The following is a 15,528-nucleotide window of genomic DNA, read 5'->3' on the forward strand; positions in this document are numbered from 1 at the left end:
CTTTTTCCACATTTTGTTATGTTACAGCCTTATTCCTAAAATTGCTTCATTTTTGTTGTTTCCCTCATACAATACCCATATGACAAAGTAAAAAACAGGTTTTTAAATAAATTTTTGCAAATTAAAAAAAAGAATTTACTGAAATGTCCATTTACATAAGCATTCAAGACCCTTTACTCAGTACTTTGTTGAAGCGCTGGCAGCCGATTACAGCCCGAATTTTTTTGGTTATGACGCTACAGCTTGCACATCCTGCATCTTGGCAGTGTCTCCCATTCTTTTCGCAGATCATTTCAACTCTTCAGGTTGGATGGGAGCAGTCGCTGCCATAGCTATTTTTCAGGTCTCTCCCAAAGATGTTTGATCAGTTCAAGTCCGGGCTGCCGGCTTGACCACTCAAGGACATTCAGAGACTTGTCCGAAGCCACTCCTGTGTGTCTTGGCTGTGTGCTTAGGGTCGTTGTCCTGTGTGACGTGGCATGTCGATTAAAAGGCCAGCCCCCCACCTCTGATTCAGAGGGGTTGAAGCATTTCAGTTGAATCATTCATGTCAACTGACTAAGCGTATCCACCCTTCCCCATGGAAGATGACCTTCGCCCCAGTCGAAGTCCGAGCGCTCTGGAGCAGGTTTTTCATCAGGATCTCTTCTTACTTTCTCCTTTCAATCTTTCTCAATCCTGACTAGTCACCCAGTACTGCCACAGGAAAAAACATCCCCCAAGCATGATGCTGCCACCACATGCTTCACCAATAGCAATGGTGCCAGGTTTCCCTCCCAGAAATGTGACGCTTGCATTCAGGCAAAGAAGTTCAATCTTGGTTTTCATCAGACCAAGAGAATCTTGTTCTCATGGTCTGAGACTCCTTTAGGTCATTTGGCAAACACCAACGGGCCTGTCGTGTGCCTTATTTACTGAAGAGTGTCTATATATTTATTGTTTGTTATTATTTATTTAAACCATTCTTTAACTAGGCACACACCTTACCTAGACCAGGTTGTGTACTTTCCCAAATCATGTCCAATCAATTGAATTAACCACAGGGGGACTCAAATCAAGTTGAGAACATCCTCAAAGATGATTCAATGAACAGATGCACCTAAGCTCAATTTTCGAGTCTCATATGCAAAGGTCCTGAATACTTATGTAAATAAGTATTTTCCTCGTTTTGTTTTTGTTTTTTAAACAATAAAATTTGCTTTGAATTTTGCCTTGTCATTATGGTGTATTGGTGTGTAGATCGATGAGCTTTGTTTTTAAATTTATAACCATTTAAAATAAGGCTGTAACTTAACAAAATGTGGAAAAACGGAATGGGTCTGTTTATTTTTCCGAATGCACTGTAACTAGGAGCTCAGTGCTTAAGCTTAATGCTTCCAACAGTCATGCTCCATTAGGCAGGTAGCCTAGTGGTTAGATGTGGGCCAGTAAATCGAAAGGTTGCCTAAGATCGAATCCTCCGAGTGACAAAGGAAAAACTCTGTTGTCTGCCCGCTGAAGCAAGGCAATTAACCCACTGTCCCTAGGCCGTCATCTGTAATAAGAATTTTTTCTTACTGACTTGCCTGTTTAACATTTTAAAAAATTCATGCAATACTGTGTTCCAGTAACTGCACGGTGACAGGAAAGTTCATAGCCAAATTGTGTGGATTTGTTTTTTATAGTGTTTGGATGTATTTCTATACATACAACAATAACTACAGTAGAACCTCAAAGATATGACCCTCAGAAGTTACGGACTGTCAACAGCACAGGCAAATATCAAAGCCGGAACCAGTAATTAAATACCAAAACCGAACTTTTCTGTATGCTACAGACAAATGTAAAGTCGCTACATGTGCTAAAACACTAAGATATTTACGTTCAAAAAACATTCTTACCCAGACATTTTCAATGGGTGACTATCCAGGAAAATAAAGAAAAAGGAGCAATTGAAAAGATCAAACATGTATTTATGGGACATACAAACATGTGTGCGTGTATGTGGTTCCATACATACCTCCCTAAAGCTGCCTGGGGCCAAGTGCATTTGAATGACACACATGATTGGGATCCAGATGACAGAACACCCACCATCAGCCACCCATCACCATGGACCAGTGGGGTAGGTTAGTCCTCAATAAGGTCCATCACTTCCACTGACAGACTCAACCAGGAACCCTGCAAAGGGAGAGAGATGAAGAAAAGGGAGAAGAGAGGAGGATAGAAGAGAGAATATCATCCAAAGGAGGAAAGGGGGAGATGAGGTGGAGGAGGACGGACCAGAAGAGAGAGAATGGGTAAGATGGGAGGGGAGACGAGAAGGGAAAGGAGGAGGGTGGAAGAAAAGGATAGATCAAAACCCGGAAGCAGGATTAAGAGATAAAAAAAAAGAGAGGATCAGAGGTAAGAATGATGAGGGTAAGCGGCGAAGGAAGAAAGGGGAGAAGCAGGAGAAAGAAGAAGAAGAAGGAGGAGCATTTTTTAGGATATTAATTTAGGGATGTAGCGATTCCACTACCTCTTACAGTCTCACGTCAGAATTTAACGTTCATCCCATTTCTCAAACGACAAAATTCGAAAGTTGTTGCAAACTTCAAAGTTTCAAAGTGTTAAGTTAAGTTTAGCCATTAACTCCAAAATCTTAAAGTTAGGCAGTTAACTCTGGGATAGCTAAAACAAAAATCCCCAAAACAACTTAATTTTCACTGATTTGAAACTTGCAACCTTCGGAATTCGAGCAGGATGCTTTCTTGCCTATCCGCAACACCCCTAGCAACCGAAAACCTTCAACTGTTGCCCCTTAGTGACCGCGGTTTCCACACGTCATCTCCCGACGTCCTCAGACATGGATGGACGTAAAGAAATACGACCTTGTGTCCACGGCTGCCTGGCTAAGCGATTCGCCAATATGCCCATCGGAACCCAGTTCAAATTGTTTAAGATATGATGAATTAGCACAGGAAACCAACCCGATCAAAATGTAGCAGGCATGGGTCAGAAAATCGATTCAAAAGTTGGTTCACAAATAGCTTGCTCATATTATTTTTCTTCCCTACCTTCCGAAAAAAATACTCTCATCTTTTGTGACAACTTCCTCTCTTTCAGGTGTCCGAACTAAGCTGTAGACAGTAAATTAATCATGCCGAGACAACTCTTAGTTAAGTCAAACTGCAACTGTTCAGCCATGTTGGACGCAAAATCGAGAAGCGGTAGCAGGCCTATTTTTGATCTTCAGCATTCAGATGCCTTGTGAAATGCCCTTTTGCAATATAAGGCTTTATAAGTTGAGTGAAAACCAATGTAATTTGACAAGCGCTTAAAATTGAGTTTTAGAACCGGAATAAAAAGTAGCCTAACTCATTGGCCAAGCCTACCTGGCCGATCGGGCTTACATTAGATTTTATTTGATTGTTCAGGTTCACCATCACAATGGTTTGTTAGTTTTTGCGTTAAAACAGCCAGTTTTTTTATAACGAGGACAGGAATTTGAGGACAGGAATCACTTTTTTGTGAGCAGCACTGCATGGTCAAAGTGGGAGGAGGAGCACGTCCAAATGGTCTATAATAAATTGATTTTGTACGAGGGTGAAATCCAAAAACTATGTCTATGTACAGTACTGTATATGTAGTCACCTGAGCTGAGCCATAAAGACTAGTGGGCATCTACCACCTCCACATCGACCACTTTTGATCTAAATCACCATCACCTTCTTTGTCATTTTAACCAGATTAAAAGAGTTTTTAGCTAATATCGAATCAATATTTAATCTTTAATAAATGTGCTATGACAATAGCCCAATGAATATACTGTGTAATTCAAAAAGTGTCTCAAGACCCTTGACTTTGTCCACATTTTGTTAACATTATCAAGCATTATTCTAGAATAGATTAAAAATCTTTTTCCTCAACAATCTAACACACAATACTCATAATGACAAACGCGAAAACAGGTTTTAATAAATTTTTCAAATGTATTACAGCATAAAATACAGAAAAATACCTTATTTAACTATACAGTGCAAGAAAGAGTTTGTGAACCCTTTTGAAATACCTGATTTCTGCATAAATGTCATACAATTTTGATCTGATCTTCATCTAGGTCACAACAATAGACAAACCGTCCTTGCTTAAAAACTAATAACAACACAAACAATTATAAACGTTTTTGCATGTCTTATTGAACACACCGTGTAAATATTCACAGTGCAGGGTGGGAAAAGTCATGTGAAGCCTTGATTCAAATAACCTGGTTGACCCTCCTTTGGAGCAACCAAATGTTTTCTGTAGTTGCGGATCAGACGCTGCACACGGTCAGAGGAATTTTTGGACCTATTCCTTTCACAAAACTGTTCAGTTCCAGCAATATTCTTGGGATGGTCGGTGTGACTGCTCTCGTTGAGGTCTGCCACAGCATCTCAATCGGGTTGAAGGTTCAGGACTCTGACGAGCCCACTCCAGAAGGCGTATTTCTTCTGTTGAAGCCATTTGGTTGTTGATTTACTTCTGGTCGTTTTAGGTTTGTCCTGTGCATCACCCAACTTCTGTTAGCTTCACCATTGGGCGGACAGATAGCCAATACATTCACCTGCAAATGTCTTGATAAACTTGGGGGAATTCATTTCCCGTCGATTGATAGCGAGCTATCCAGGCCCCGAGCAGTCAAGTAGCCCCAAACCATCGATGCTCCCTCCACATAGTTTTGATGATGGGTGGGTGTGTGCCTTATCTCCACACATAGTGTTGTGGCTGTTTCCTTCCAAAACATCGTAACTGTAGTTTCATTTTGTCCACCGAACTATTTTGCCAGTACCGCTGTGGAACATCCAGGTGCAACTTTTGCAAACTTCAGACGTGCGCAATGTTTTTGAACGCAAGGCGGTTTCTTCCGTGGTGTCACTCCCCATGAACCACATTTTTTGTTTAGCTGTTTTACGTATCGTAGACTGTCAGACAAGACGATAGTCCATGTCAGAGATTTCTGGAATTCTTTAGCTGACATTCTTTTTAGCTCAGCACTACTGATTCTTCTTTACCTCATTGAGCATTCTGCGGTGTGCTCTTGTAGTCATCTTTGCAGGTGGCCACTCCTAGGGTTGTGCAAAAAGTGTGAACTTTCTCTCATTTATAGACAATTTGTTTTAAACCGTGGAACTATAACACAAGCTTTTAAGAATATTTGTAACCCTTTCCTGCTTTTGCAGAGTCAACAATTCTTAATCGTAGGTCTTCTGAGATATTTTTGTTCGCAGCATGGTTCCCTCAGGCAATGCTTCTTGTGAATAGCAAACTCACTTTTGTGAGTGTTTTTTATAGGGCACCGCAGCTCTAACCAACATCTCCAATCATTCATCTCATTGGAATTGGACTCCAAGGTCTAGCTGACTCCAATTAGCTTTTGAGAAAGTCATTAGCCTAGGGATCTCACATTACTTTTTTCAACCTACACTTGAATTGTTTAAATTATGTATTCAATATAGACAGAAGAAATACAATATGTGTGTGTATTTGTTTAAGCACACTATGTTTTGTCTTCTTTTGTGACTTAGATGAAGATCAGAGGAATTTGATGACCAGAAATCCAGGTAATTCTCAAATGGTTCACAGTACTTTTTCTTGCCACTGGGTAAGAGTATTCAGTAACTTTTGGCTATGAGACGCGAATTTTGAGTCTCAGTGCTCCTGTTTCCATTGAACTCACCAAAAAATGTCTGCAAGCATTGACGGTCCCAGACACAGGGTGGCCTTCATCAATCTTAATGAAGAAAGTTTTGGAACCACCTCAGACTCCTTCTCCTATAGCTGGCCGAACGGCAACGGAGCAAGAGGGGCATGGGAGAAGGGCATTGGTTCAGGTAGCTGACCACGAACCCCGATGGTCAATCTTGACAGAGCTCAGACGTTCCCTCTGTGAGATTGGAGAACCTTCCAGAAGGACAAACATCACTAGCAGACACTCTTGTGAGGACACCGATAAGGCCTTTATGTAGAGTGCCAGAACGGAAGCCCTTCTCAGTAATAGGCAACATGACAGCCCACTTGGATTTGCCCAAAAGGCTATAAAAGGCCTTCAAGACCATGAGACAACAAGATTATCTGGTCTGATGAACCAAGATGTATATTATTCCAAGATGGAATAGCAGTCGGACGTGTGTTTTGTCTGTCCCGTCCTGTCCTGTGTATATATGTTTCTTCGATATATTTCGTTAATATTTTAATCTCACTTGTCCACCGGTATGGACTGAATATACTCTACTGCAACCTCTACAGTTCTACCCATGCTAGTTTTTATACTCTTAGAACTGGAACCCCCATCAGGGAGCTTATCCCAGCTAACTAGCTAAGAAGCTAGTAAGTTCAGTTAGCCACTGCTAGCGGTCCTCCTCAAACCGTTAACTGGCGAACATCAGCAGCCTCACTGGTCATTCCTGCCAGTCTGCACAGCAGCGATAATCGAACCCAGAGCAATATCGGACTGCTTTTTCTCTACCACGATGCCTCTCGGATCACTACCCCGCAAGGCACTGGACCTTTACACACAGATACCGATTATCACAGCTAGCTGGCTGCTATCACCGAGTGGCCACTCCAGGCTAACGTCTCTGTCAAGAAGCAAAGCATCCAGTTAGACTGGAAGGTGGCTAGCCAAAGCTGTCCAATCAAGCCAGTTCTTGGCTAGCAATAACTCTTTTGCCAATTGGACCTGGACACGCCTGTTACTACCCGGACAGAGGGAGCGCGAGTCATCCACCTCGCCGGATCCATCACGACTGTCTGGGTCGAGTCGTAATGACGTCACCGAGGTGGTTTCAACATGGCTCTTCCGTTGCGACGTGGCCGGACGGCCATCTGCTAGCGCCGGCCCACTGCCTGTCTGAATAGCCATGTCTCCAGCTAGCGGGTAGTAAGCAGACTACTTGAATGTGTCCCTGAACTCATCTAGTTGCTACTTGTCTTCTCATGGAGACCTAATGATCACTTGGCATCACATCACATCGTTCTCCTATATGTCAATATGCCGTTTCTGCGTATGGCTGTTTTGGGTGTAGTGTTGTCTTAATTGCACTGTAGACGCCCCAGCTCCCTGCCCAATATGCTTAGAATGCCCTCTTTGTTCCACCCCTCCACATCTGCCTGGGGCTGCCACTCACTGTAGGTCGAATCGCAGACCTCTGGTTAACTGGTGTTCCTCTAGAGGACAAACTTCTCTCATGCATCAATGCTTAGTTTAACCCTCCACTGTACTCACATCCTACCCAACCATTGTCCTGTACATTATGCCTTGAATATTCTTCCGCATCCCGAAACTGCTCCTTTTACATCTATGTTCTGAACACACTAGACACCAATTCTTATGCCTTTAGGCATACCTTATCTGACTCCTCCTCTGTTCCTCTGGTGATGTAGATGGTTAACCAGGTTCTGCTAAGCCCAGCAACACTCTATTCCCCAGGCGATTTCATTTGTTGATTCTGGTAACGATAAAGCCTTGTTTCATGCATGTTACACATTAGAAGCTCCTCCCTAAGTTTTTTTTTATTTCACTGCTTTAAGCAAACTCCGCACCCTGATGTCTAACCATGTCTATTGCCATGGATTAGGAAGGCACCAAAAATCCAGAAATGTCCTCCTAAAATCTTCCGACAAGATAGACCTGCCAAAGGGGGCGGAGTTCAATCTACTGGCAGAGATGAGCCTGCAGAGTTCTGTATATCTATCAGGTCTGTGCCCAAACAATCAAGTCGCATTGATTCATTCAATCTCTCCTCAAACTAAAGGTATCGGTTTGTGCATTTAGAACAGTATCGAAATCGTACCTTAAAAAGCAAGGATGCACATTCTAGATATTTTCAATTCAAAGTAGTTTCTTCAACTACAGGAGATGGGAGGCGGTATATTATATATTGTTTCCTTGGTGTTAGTCTTTATTTTGTGTCGCGTAAGAGTCATCTATTTAAATTTGCCTCGCTAATTCAATGGCAGTAGCTAGCTAGCTACCAGAGTGCAGTTTTCTCTGCTGGAATTGCTAACGACAATGTAAGTGAATTTTTTGTCGACACATCAGATTCAAGCTCCTGGGAAAAAGCTGCATCATCATGTAATGGACAAAGGTCTGCATAGTCAAACTGCGCCAACACAAAGGAAGGTAAGAAGAAACGGGATGTTCTCAAGCAGCTTATCGACAGTACTGCATTTTTGGCATGCAAGAGTTGGCTTTTACTTAGGGGCAGCAGATGAGAGGGAAAGTTCGTAAAAAGGGCAACTGACCAGGGAGTTTGCAGAGGTAATTGCACATTACGATGCTTTATTTTCTGAGCATATGGAAGTTTCTACTGTCTTCTCGTGGATGTCAAAATCAAATTCTGAATGAGCTTCCATCGCATTATTCATTAAAAGTGAGAACTCGCGCTCAAGTTGCTTTCCACTTTCCTCTGGTATTTATTAGCAAATGTGCACAACACATCTTAACTCCCGATAGACACGAGCAAAGCTCTTAACTATAGCCTAAGCTACAACCTAACATTTGTGATCTGACATGCTGTATGGAATGAAAAACTAGACCATTTTTAAGTAGGCCTAATAAAAAAGCAAGTGCATACAGCCTATCGCCTTGTCCATCTGGTCAGGGTAAACAAATTGGTAATGTTATGTTATAGTACTTTTTGTGGTCAGGAGAGAAAATGTGAATGTGATCAATTTTGGTTTATATTCCAACGGGCTCGCTAGGGTGCCTTAGACCTTTCAAATAACATTATTAACTAGAATTAATTAATACACAATAGTGATGAACAGGCTGTGAGTAAATGTTTAATTAGGCCTACAGTTGCATAGGCCTACATGATGCAAACAAGCATCAAGCAAGCTCAGCCTGGTGAGTTCTATTGTCCATCAGCTGTCTCTGTGTAGAGGAAACCCCATCGTTTTTAGTCTAAAAATAAGTCATATGAACAGTACAAGTACAAGTTTCCTGCAGTTTGACTGGGTTTTAATCCTCTCAGGGCAGGAGTTTTGACAGGATATTTTAAAACTATGTGAATCTGATTAGAAAAACTGGACCCATCATACCCATATAAACCTTACAGTGTTCATCACTGTCTTACCCTATAGGTCAGGAGTTTTTACCTGGTTAGGTCACCGGATAAGGAAAAACTCTGTCTCCCAGTTTTTTTGGTGCTATTCAATCTCTGCTGTGATCCATCCCACACTGTGTAAGTAGACCTCATTTTGGATAATACCATAGTAGACCAGCAACTAAACACAATCGCATTATACACATATACTGTACCTCAATGATTAACTGCTTACTTAAATGTGTTGTTTGTATTGTTTATTTCTCCCTGTCAAATCCTGTCTGCCCTCAGGAAGAGTTGAGCTCTTCTCCAACATGCCATACATGATCAGCCTGTTCTGTACTGAAGCCTCTGAACCAACATCTCAACTCCTGCTCATACCCCTCATTCAATCACTGCTGTGATCCTTCCAACACTGTAAGTAGCCCTCATTTACATTCCCCATAATATTTTACTGTAAATGTTTATTAATCGTTTTAGGTTAAATTCATTTCTTTTGAACAATTTTTTAAACACACTTTGTCATGCTCCCTTCCTAACTTTTCAAGTCACAGCCTCCATTGCATCTGTTTTGTCACAGTTATGACAAACATTAAGTAGGGCTATATGAGTGTGCATTTCGAATAGCAACAAAACCTGTGTTATAACGGTAAAGTGAGGAAAACAATTTCCGTTCAGTCGGGGAAAACTATTTTTGGCTTTCTTCACTTTCTTTGGTAAACACCTCGCTGCTGCAAAATCGATGTTGCCCCTAAATTTGAAAAGGCTGCAGTGAAAGGGGAAACACATTATGTGTGTGTGTGTGTGTGTGTGTGTGTGTGTGTGTGTGTGTGTGGTGTGTGTGTGGTGTGTGTGTGTGTGTGTGTGTGTGTGTGGTGTGTGTGTGTGGTGTGTGTGTGTGTGTGTGCGCATGCAATCTGTGTCTCTGTATATGTGAGTGAGTGAGTGAGTGAGTGAGTGAGTGATGATGAGTGAGTGAGTGAGTGAGTGAGTTGGTAGTGAGTGGAGTGAGTGAGTGAGTGTGTGCGTGCGTGCTGCTCGCAACTGTGAATATCTAAACCCCATTCTGTTAAGTTCGGACACACCGTAACAGTCAGAATGGTAGGAGTCAAAAGGCCCAGCAGATTCTCCAGAAGCGGTTTGTGTTGGAAGCCATCACATCATTTCAATGTCCTCGCAGAACCTCTGCAGGCCTAGGAAGAGGGAATAAAGACAGAAAGAGGAGGAGGAGGGGAAAAGAGGGAGAGTCAGTCAAATCGACTGCTCAGTGAGGGGAGTAGAGACACTCTGACGCACAAAACCTCCATCCAAAATGGCATCTATTCCTATCTGTATACGCCTCTGGTCAAAAGTAATGCACTATTAGGGAATAGGGTACCATTTGGGACGCACCACAGAGAGTGAACCAGATTCACCCAGAGCTCCAGACAAGAGAGCTCCACATGGCCCCTACAAGGCACATCCATTCCCAGGGAGAACCCAGGACATTTATTATCCTTCAAAACAATGTGGCTTGACAATTGTCACAATTGTTGTCAGTGTATTGACCGACACATTTAGCAAAGAGATGAGTCACAAGCTACACAATAATTTCACTGGAACCACCTCTGCTGATGCTGTGACGATTTGGAGTACAGTATGTTCCATATACTCACAGGTCTACTTCAGACCTGGAAGCGAAAGAACGGCTGTTTAGGCGAGCTGCTGGCTAGCGGAGAAGACACTTGAAAGCGAAAGGAGAGCCGCACACTCTAGGAGTCAGATGCAATAATTGAATAACCTAATAACCAACGTTTCGCACAGACAACCTGTCTTCATCAGGGTATAAAGACAAACACTGTGGGTCACTAGTTTATAAAGTGTCAAAGAACACACACAGTGTCTGTAATCATGGCGGGTGTGGCCTGTTATCAATGGTTCATTCTCAGATATGAGAAGACATACAAAAACATGAACGGATAGCATCACAATAATAGATACAATTTGGCTACGTAGGCCTACTAACAAAACCACAATAATCACAAAAATGGCTTCAGCAGTCAAAGTCTACGTTGAGACCGAAGCGAGAAAGGGTCTTTAAAATTAAAGATCCAGCAGCCTCTCATTTTAACAATAAATGTTGAGGTCACCCCCTCTCCTAGGGAGGGTGACCTGTTCGATGCCGATATAATGTAGTCACGAAATCGAGTAGTTCGCTTCCAAAAAGTGGGCCGCAACTGGATAAGTCGTGTTTTTGCACCTAATGGTGCTACGATCCCGAGATTCGTACTTTTAATTCAACGCTTTGCTTCACCCACATAAGTTTAACCCACAGTGACAAGTTATAGATAAATAACTGCCTTAGTGGAGCATGTGATAACACCTTTGATTGGGATCTGTTTCCCTGTTTGTGGGTGTTTGAAGGATCTACATTTGTAAGTGCCATTGCATTGAGCGCAGCCATTACACTTGTGTTTTCCACCCGGTAGAGGCGCAAATAGATGTTGTACAGGGATATTTTTGGGGTGGTAAATCAGAGTTTACCAATTGACCTGATCATTGGTGTCCATTAGAAATGGTAAAACCTGACATCTAGTGGTCAGAATGAGAAGTGCTCAAGCCCCCTGTCGGAGAGGGATAAAGTTGCCCCTAGGCACTGATCTAAGGTCCTGTTTGGTGTTTTTAATCATAACAGTTAGGACGAGGATTATAGGATTAAGTGAACCTAGATCTGTGCTTAAGGGCAACCTAGGTACCGGTCTGGAGCCTCTTATAGCCATTTTACACAGACAAAACACTGTCTTTTTTTTAAGTCTTCTTTTATATGTGAAATGGATTGTTGATAAAAACACTGTACATTTTCAACACAAAAAACCCAGATCAAGACCTACTCATTATCTTGTTTCTCATAGACCATGTAACCAAAAAAACAGCTAACAGGTCTGTGAGATAGAGATGTGTTCATTTGCAGGTAAACACATTAAATCTTGGAATTGTTTAAACACCTCCCTATTTGATTTGAAAATGCCACCATGGTTTAACAACCTAAGCACCACACACTAGATAGGTTCTACGAACCTGTCTCCTGTGTAGGTTCATGCTCTAACAACATATCGCAGAGTACGACCCTGCTCAACGCAGGAAGCGGCGCAGTCCTAATCCAGGCACTTGTCCATCTCCCTCTGGATTACTGCAACTCGCTGTTGGCTGGGCTCCCGCCTTGTGCCATTAAACCCCTACCAACTCATCCAGAAGCCGCAGCCCGTCTGTGTTCAACTTTCCCAAGTTCTCTCACGTCACCACCGCTCTCCGCCTTCCCACTGGCTTTTCCAGTTGAAGCTCGCATCCGCTACAAACCATGGGTGCTTGCCCTAACGAGCTGGAGGGGAACGGCACCTCCGTAACCTTCAGAGCTCTGATCAGGCCCTACACCCAAACAAGGGCAACTGCGTTCATGTTCACCTTGCCTGATCGCCTCCCACCTCTGAGAAGTACAGTTCCCGCTCAGCCCAGTCAAAACTGTCGCTGCCTGGCACCCCAATGGTGGAACAACTCCCTCACGACGCCAGGTCAGCGGAGTCAATCACCACCTTCCGGAGACACCTGAAACCGCCACCTCTTAAGGAATACCTAGGATAGGATAAAGTAATCCTTCTTAACCCCCTTAAAAGAGTTAGATGCACTATTGTAAAGTGGTGTTCCCTGGATATCATAGGGAATGCAACCAATTTTAAGTCCCGCTCTGCGATAAGAGCGTCTGCCTAAATGACTTTAAAAATGTAAATGTAAGTAATGTTTCCATACTGTTATTGTGCTTTCTGTGTTTATGTTGTTTAGCCAAGACAATGTTGAATGGCTATGAGGCTTCTTTTCTGATTCTGACGTGAAAAGTGCGATAAGAGTAGGATGAATTCCCCCCCCCCCCCCGAGACAAGATCCGAATGCATTTTTGCATACTATTTTCGTATGTTTATAATAATATTAATATTGTATATGCCATTTAGCAGATGCTTTATCCAAAGCGACTTAGGCATGAGTGCTACATTTTTCGTATGGCTGGCCTCAGCAGGAATCAAACCACAGCACTTGGCATTGCAAGCGCATGACTCAACCGACGAGCCATCTCAGCACCAACAGTTATGATTTAGGGAGGGTAAGCTGATCCTAGATCTGCGCCGAAGAGCAACTTCGAGGTATAACGGTTAAACAAGGTCAACAGTAACTTTTATTCTACTCTCACCATAGAAGTAGGAGATTCCACAGCTCACAGATGGCAATGATTACCAGGGAAGTACAGAGGCAGCGTAATGTGTCCCACCCAACTGGAGCATGTAATCCATTCTGTTAAACACACACGGGACGCAAAAATCGTACACCAACAGACATCCACAACACACAACACACAAACGTAAACCAGTGATGCAATAGCCAGTGTCATCACTGGCTTACATCCGAAATGCCACCCTATTCCCTACAAATGGCAACCATCTATTTCCCTACATTCTTTTACCAGGGTAAAAAGTAGTGCACTATATGGGAAATAGGGTGCTATTGGACCGCATGATCAGTACTCTTTTCGCGATGTGTGTTTTGGTCCCCTAAATATTTTTTATTTTGAATCCCACCCAAGCCCCGTCACGTAGGAGGCCTTTTGGTAGGCCACCATTGTAAATATAATTTGTTCTTGCTTGGTTAAATAAGGTAAATTAAATTAAATAAAAAATACAATGTGTGTGGTGTGGCTGCAACATACAGTGCCTAATGAAACGTTATCACACCCTTGCAGTTTTCACCTTCTACTGCCTAAAATTAATGAGATGTTTTTTCCAAACTTATTTAGCTACACACCTGCTCACCACATTTTCTATCAATTCTCACAAATTAATAGAACAATTCTTCTCAATGAATAAGATAACATAAAAACATGTCTTGATTGAGTATGTCTTCACACTCTTATGGTTATAGCTTTGGCAGCAAAATAACAACTGTGAATAATTCTTGAATACGATTGGTACAAACTCTAAGGGCAACATACAGTGGGAAGAACAGTATTTGATACACTGCCGATTTTTGCAAGGTTTTCCTACTTTACACCATGTAGAGGTCTGTAATTTGTATCATAGTACACTTCAACTGTGAAGAACGACGGAATCTAAAAAACAAAAATCCAGAAAAATCCACATTGTAAATGATTTTTTAAGTAATTAATTTTGCAATTTTAATTGCATGACAAGTATTTGATCCCTACCAACCAGTAAGAATTTCGCGGCTTCAAGACCTGTTAGTTTTTCTTTAAGAACGCCCCTCCTGTTTCTCGCACTCTCCTTCCTGTACTCTGCCTTGTTTGCTAACTCATGTATCCCTGGTTAACGACACCCCCTGTCCCACACTCCCTCAACACCGCTCCCTCTCCACCATGGCCAACGCCGACGCGCTGTGTACGGACACGGGTTGCCTGTAGACGCCTGCCCACGGCTCGGACTGGGCTACGAAGCAACCTAAGGCAGCCGCTTTGGTGAGAGCGCCACTGTTGGCGCAACCTTCCTTGACTGGAACGACGTTACGATGCACGTCACTCACCCTCGCGTCTGGGGGCTCCACCAGCTCTCACCTCGGTGGGGGCATGCGTGCTCATGAGGAACGTGGCGGAGCTCGCCACCGACCTACCCAGGTAGCGCTCTGGTACCTGACCTGCGCGACGCTGGGCCACACGTCTCACGACCCCCTTACGTACCCACTACCGCCGTCAACTGGATTAACCCTGCAGCGCACGCAAGGTCCCCTGCTCAGCCACGCGCCCTGCCAGGCCGTCTGACCGTTTGCCAATGACCTCTGACTGTCCACGACGGGGGCTGGAGAACCGGTCTGTGGTCTGATGACGACAAAACCTACGACGCTTTTTGGTCTACCACTCCCTCGCCGTGTTTGGGGACGACAGGTAGCAAGTCCCAGACCCCCCGAACTCCACCGTGAACGAACTGGAGGTGGAAACCATCACTTTTTGGGGATGCATTTTCTGCAACACCGGGGACCAGGACCGCCTGACCGTATTGAGGGGAGGATGGATGGGGCCCTGTATCGGCGAGATCTTGGCCAACACCCTCCTTCCCTCAGTGAAGAGCATTGGAGATGGTTCGTGCGGGGTTCTGTACCAGCATGACACGACCCGAAACACACAGCCGGGCACTGAAGAGTGGCTCCGTAAGAAGCATCTCCAAGGTCATGGAGTGGCTGAGCAGTCATCCAGACCTGAACCCGAATAGAAATCCTTTGAGGGAGGCTGAAAGTCCGTATTGGCCTCACCGACAGCTCCCGAAACGCAGGACTGGAGAAGGTCTGTAATGGAGGAGTGGGCCAAATCCCTGCTGCAGTGTGGCAACCTGGTCAAGAACTACGGACCACCTATGATCTCGAATTGCACCACAAAGGTTTCTGTTAACCCAAATATTAAGTTCTGCTTTTCGATGTAGTGCAAATACTTATGTGCATGCAATAAAAT

At 43.4% G+C, this 15,528-nt stretch overlaps 1 protein-coding gene across 1 annotated transcript in view; it reads right to left on the reverse strand.

Annotated features, from left to right (window-relative positions):
- The window catches only part of LOC111974394 (sodium- and chloride-dependent glycine transporter 2-like), a 63,723-nt gene that overhangs the window by 16,712 nt on the left and 31,483 nt on the right, over positions 1–15,528 (reverse strand).

This window comes from Salvelinus sp. IW2-2015, linkage group LG15 (genome assembly GCF_002910315.2).
Source record: "Salvelinus sp. IW2-2015 linkage group LG15, ASM291031v2, whole genome shotgun sequence".
NCBI classification, from domain to species: domain Eukaryota; kingdom Metazoa; phylum Chordata; class Actinopteri; order Salmoniformes; family Salmonidae; genus Salvelinus; species Salvelinus sp. IW2-2015.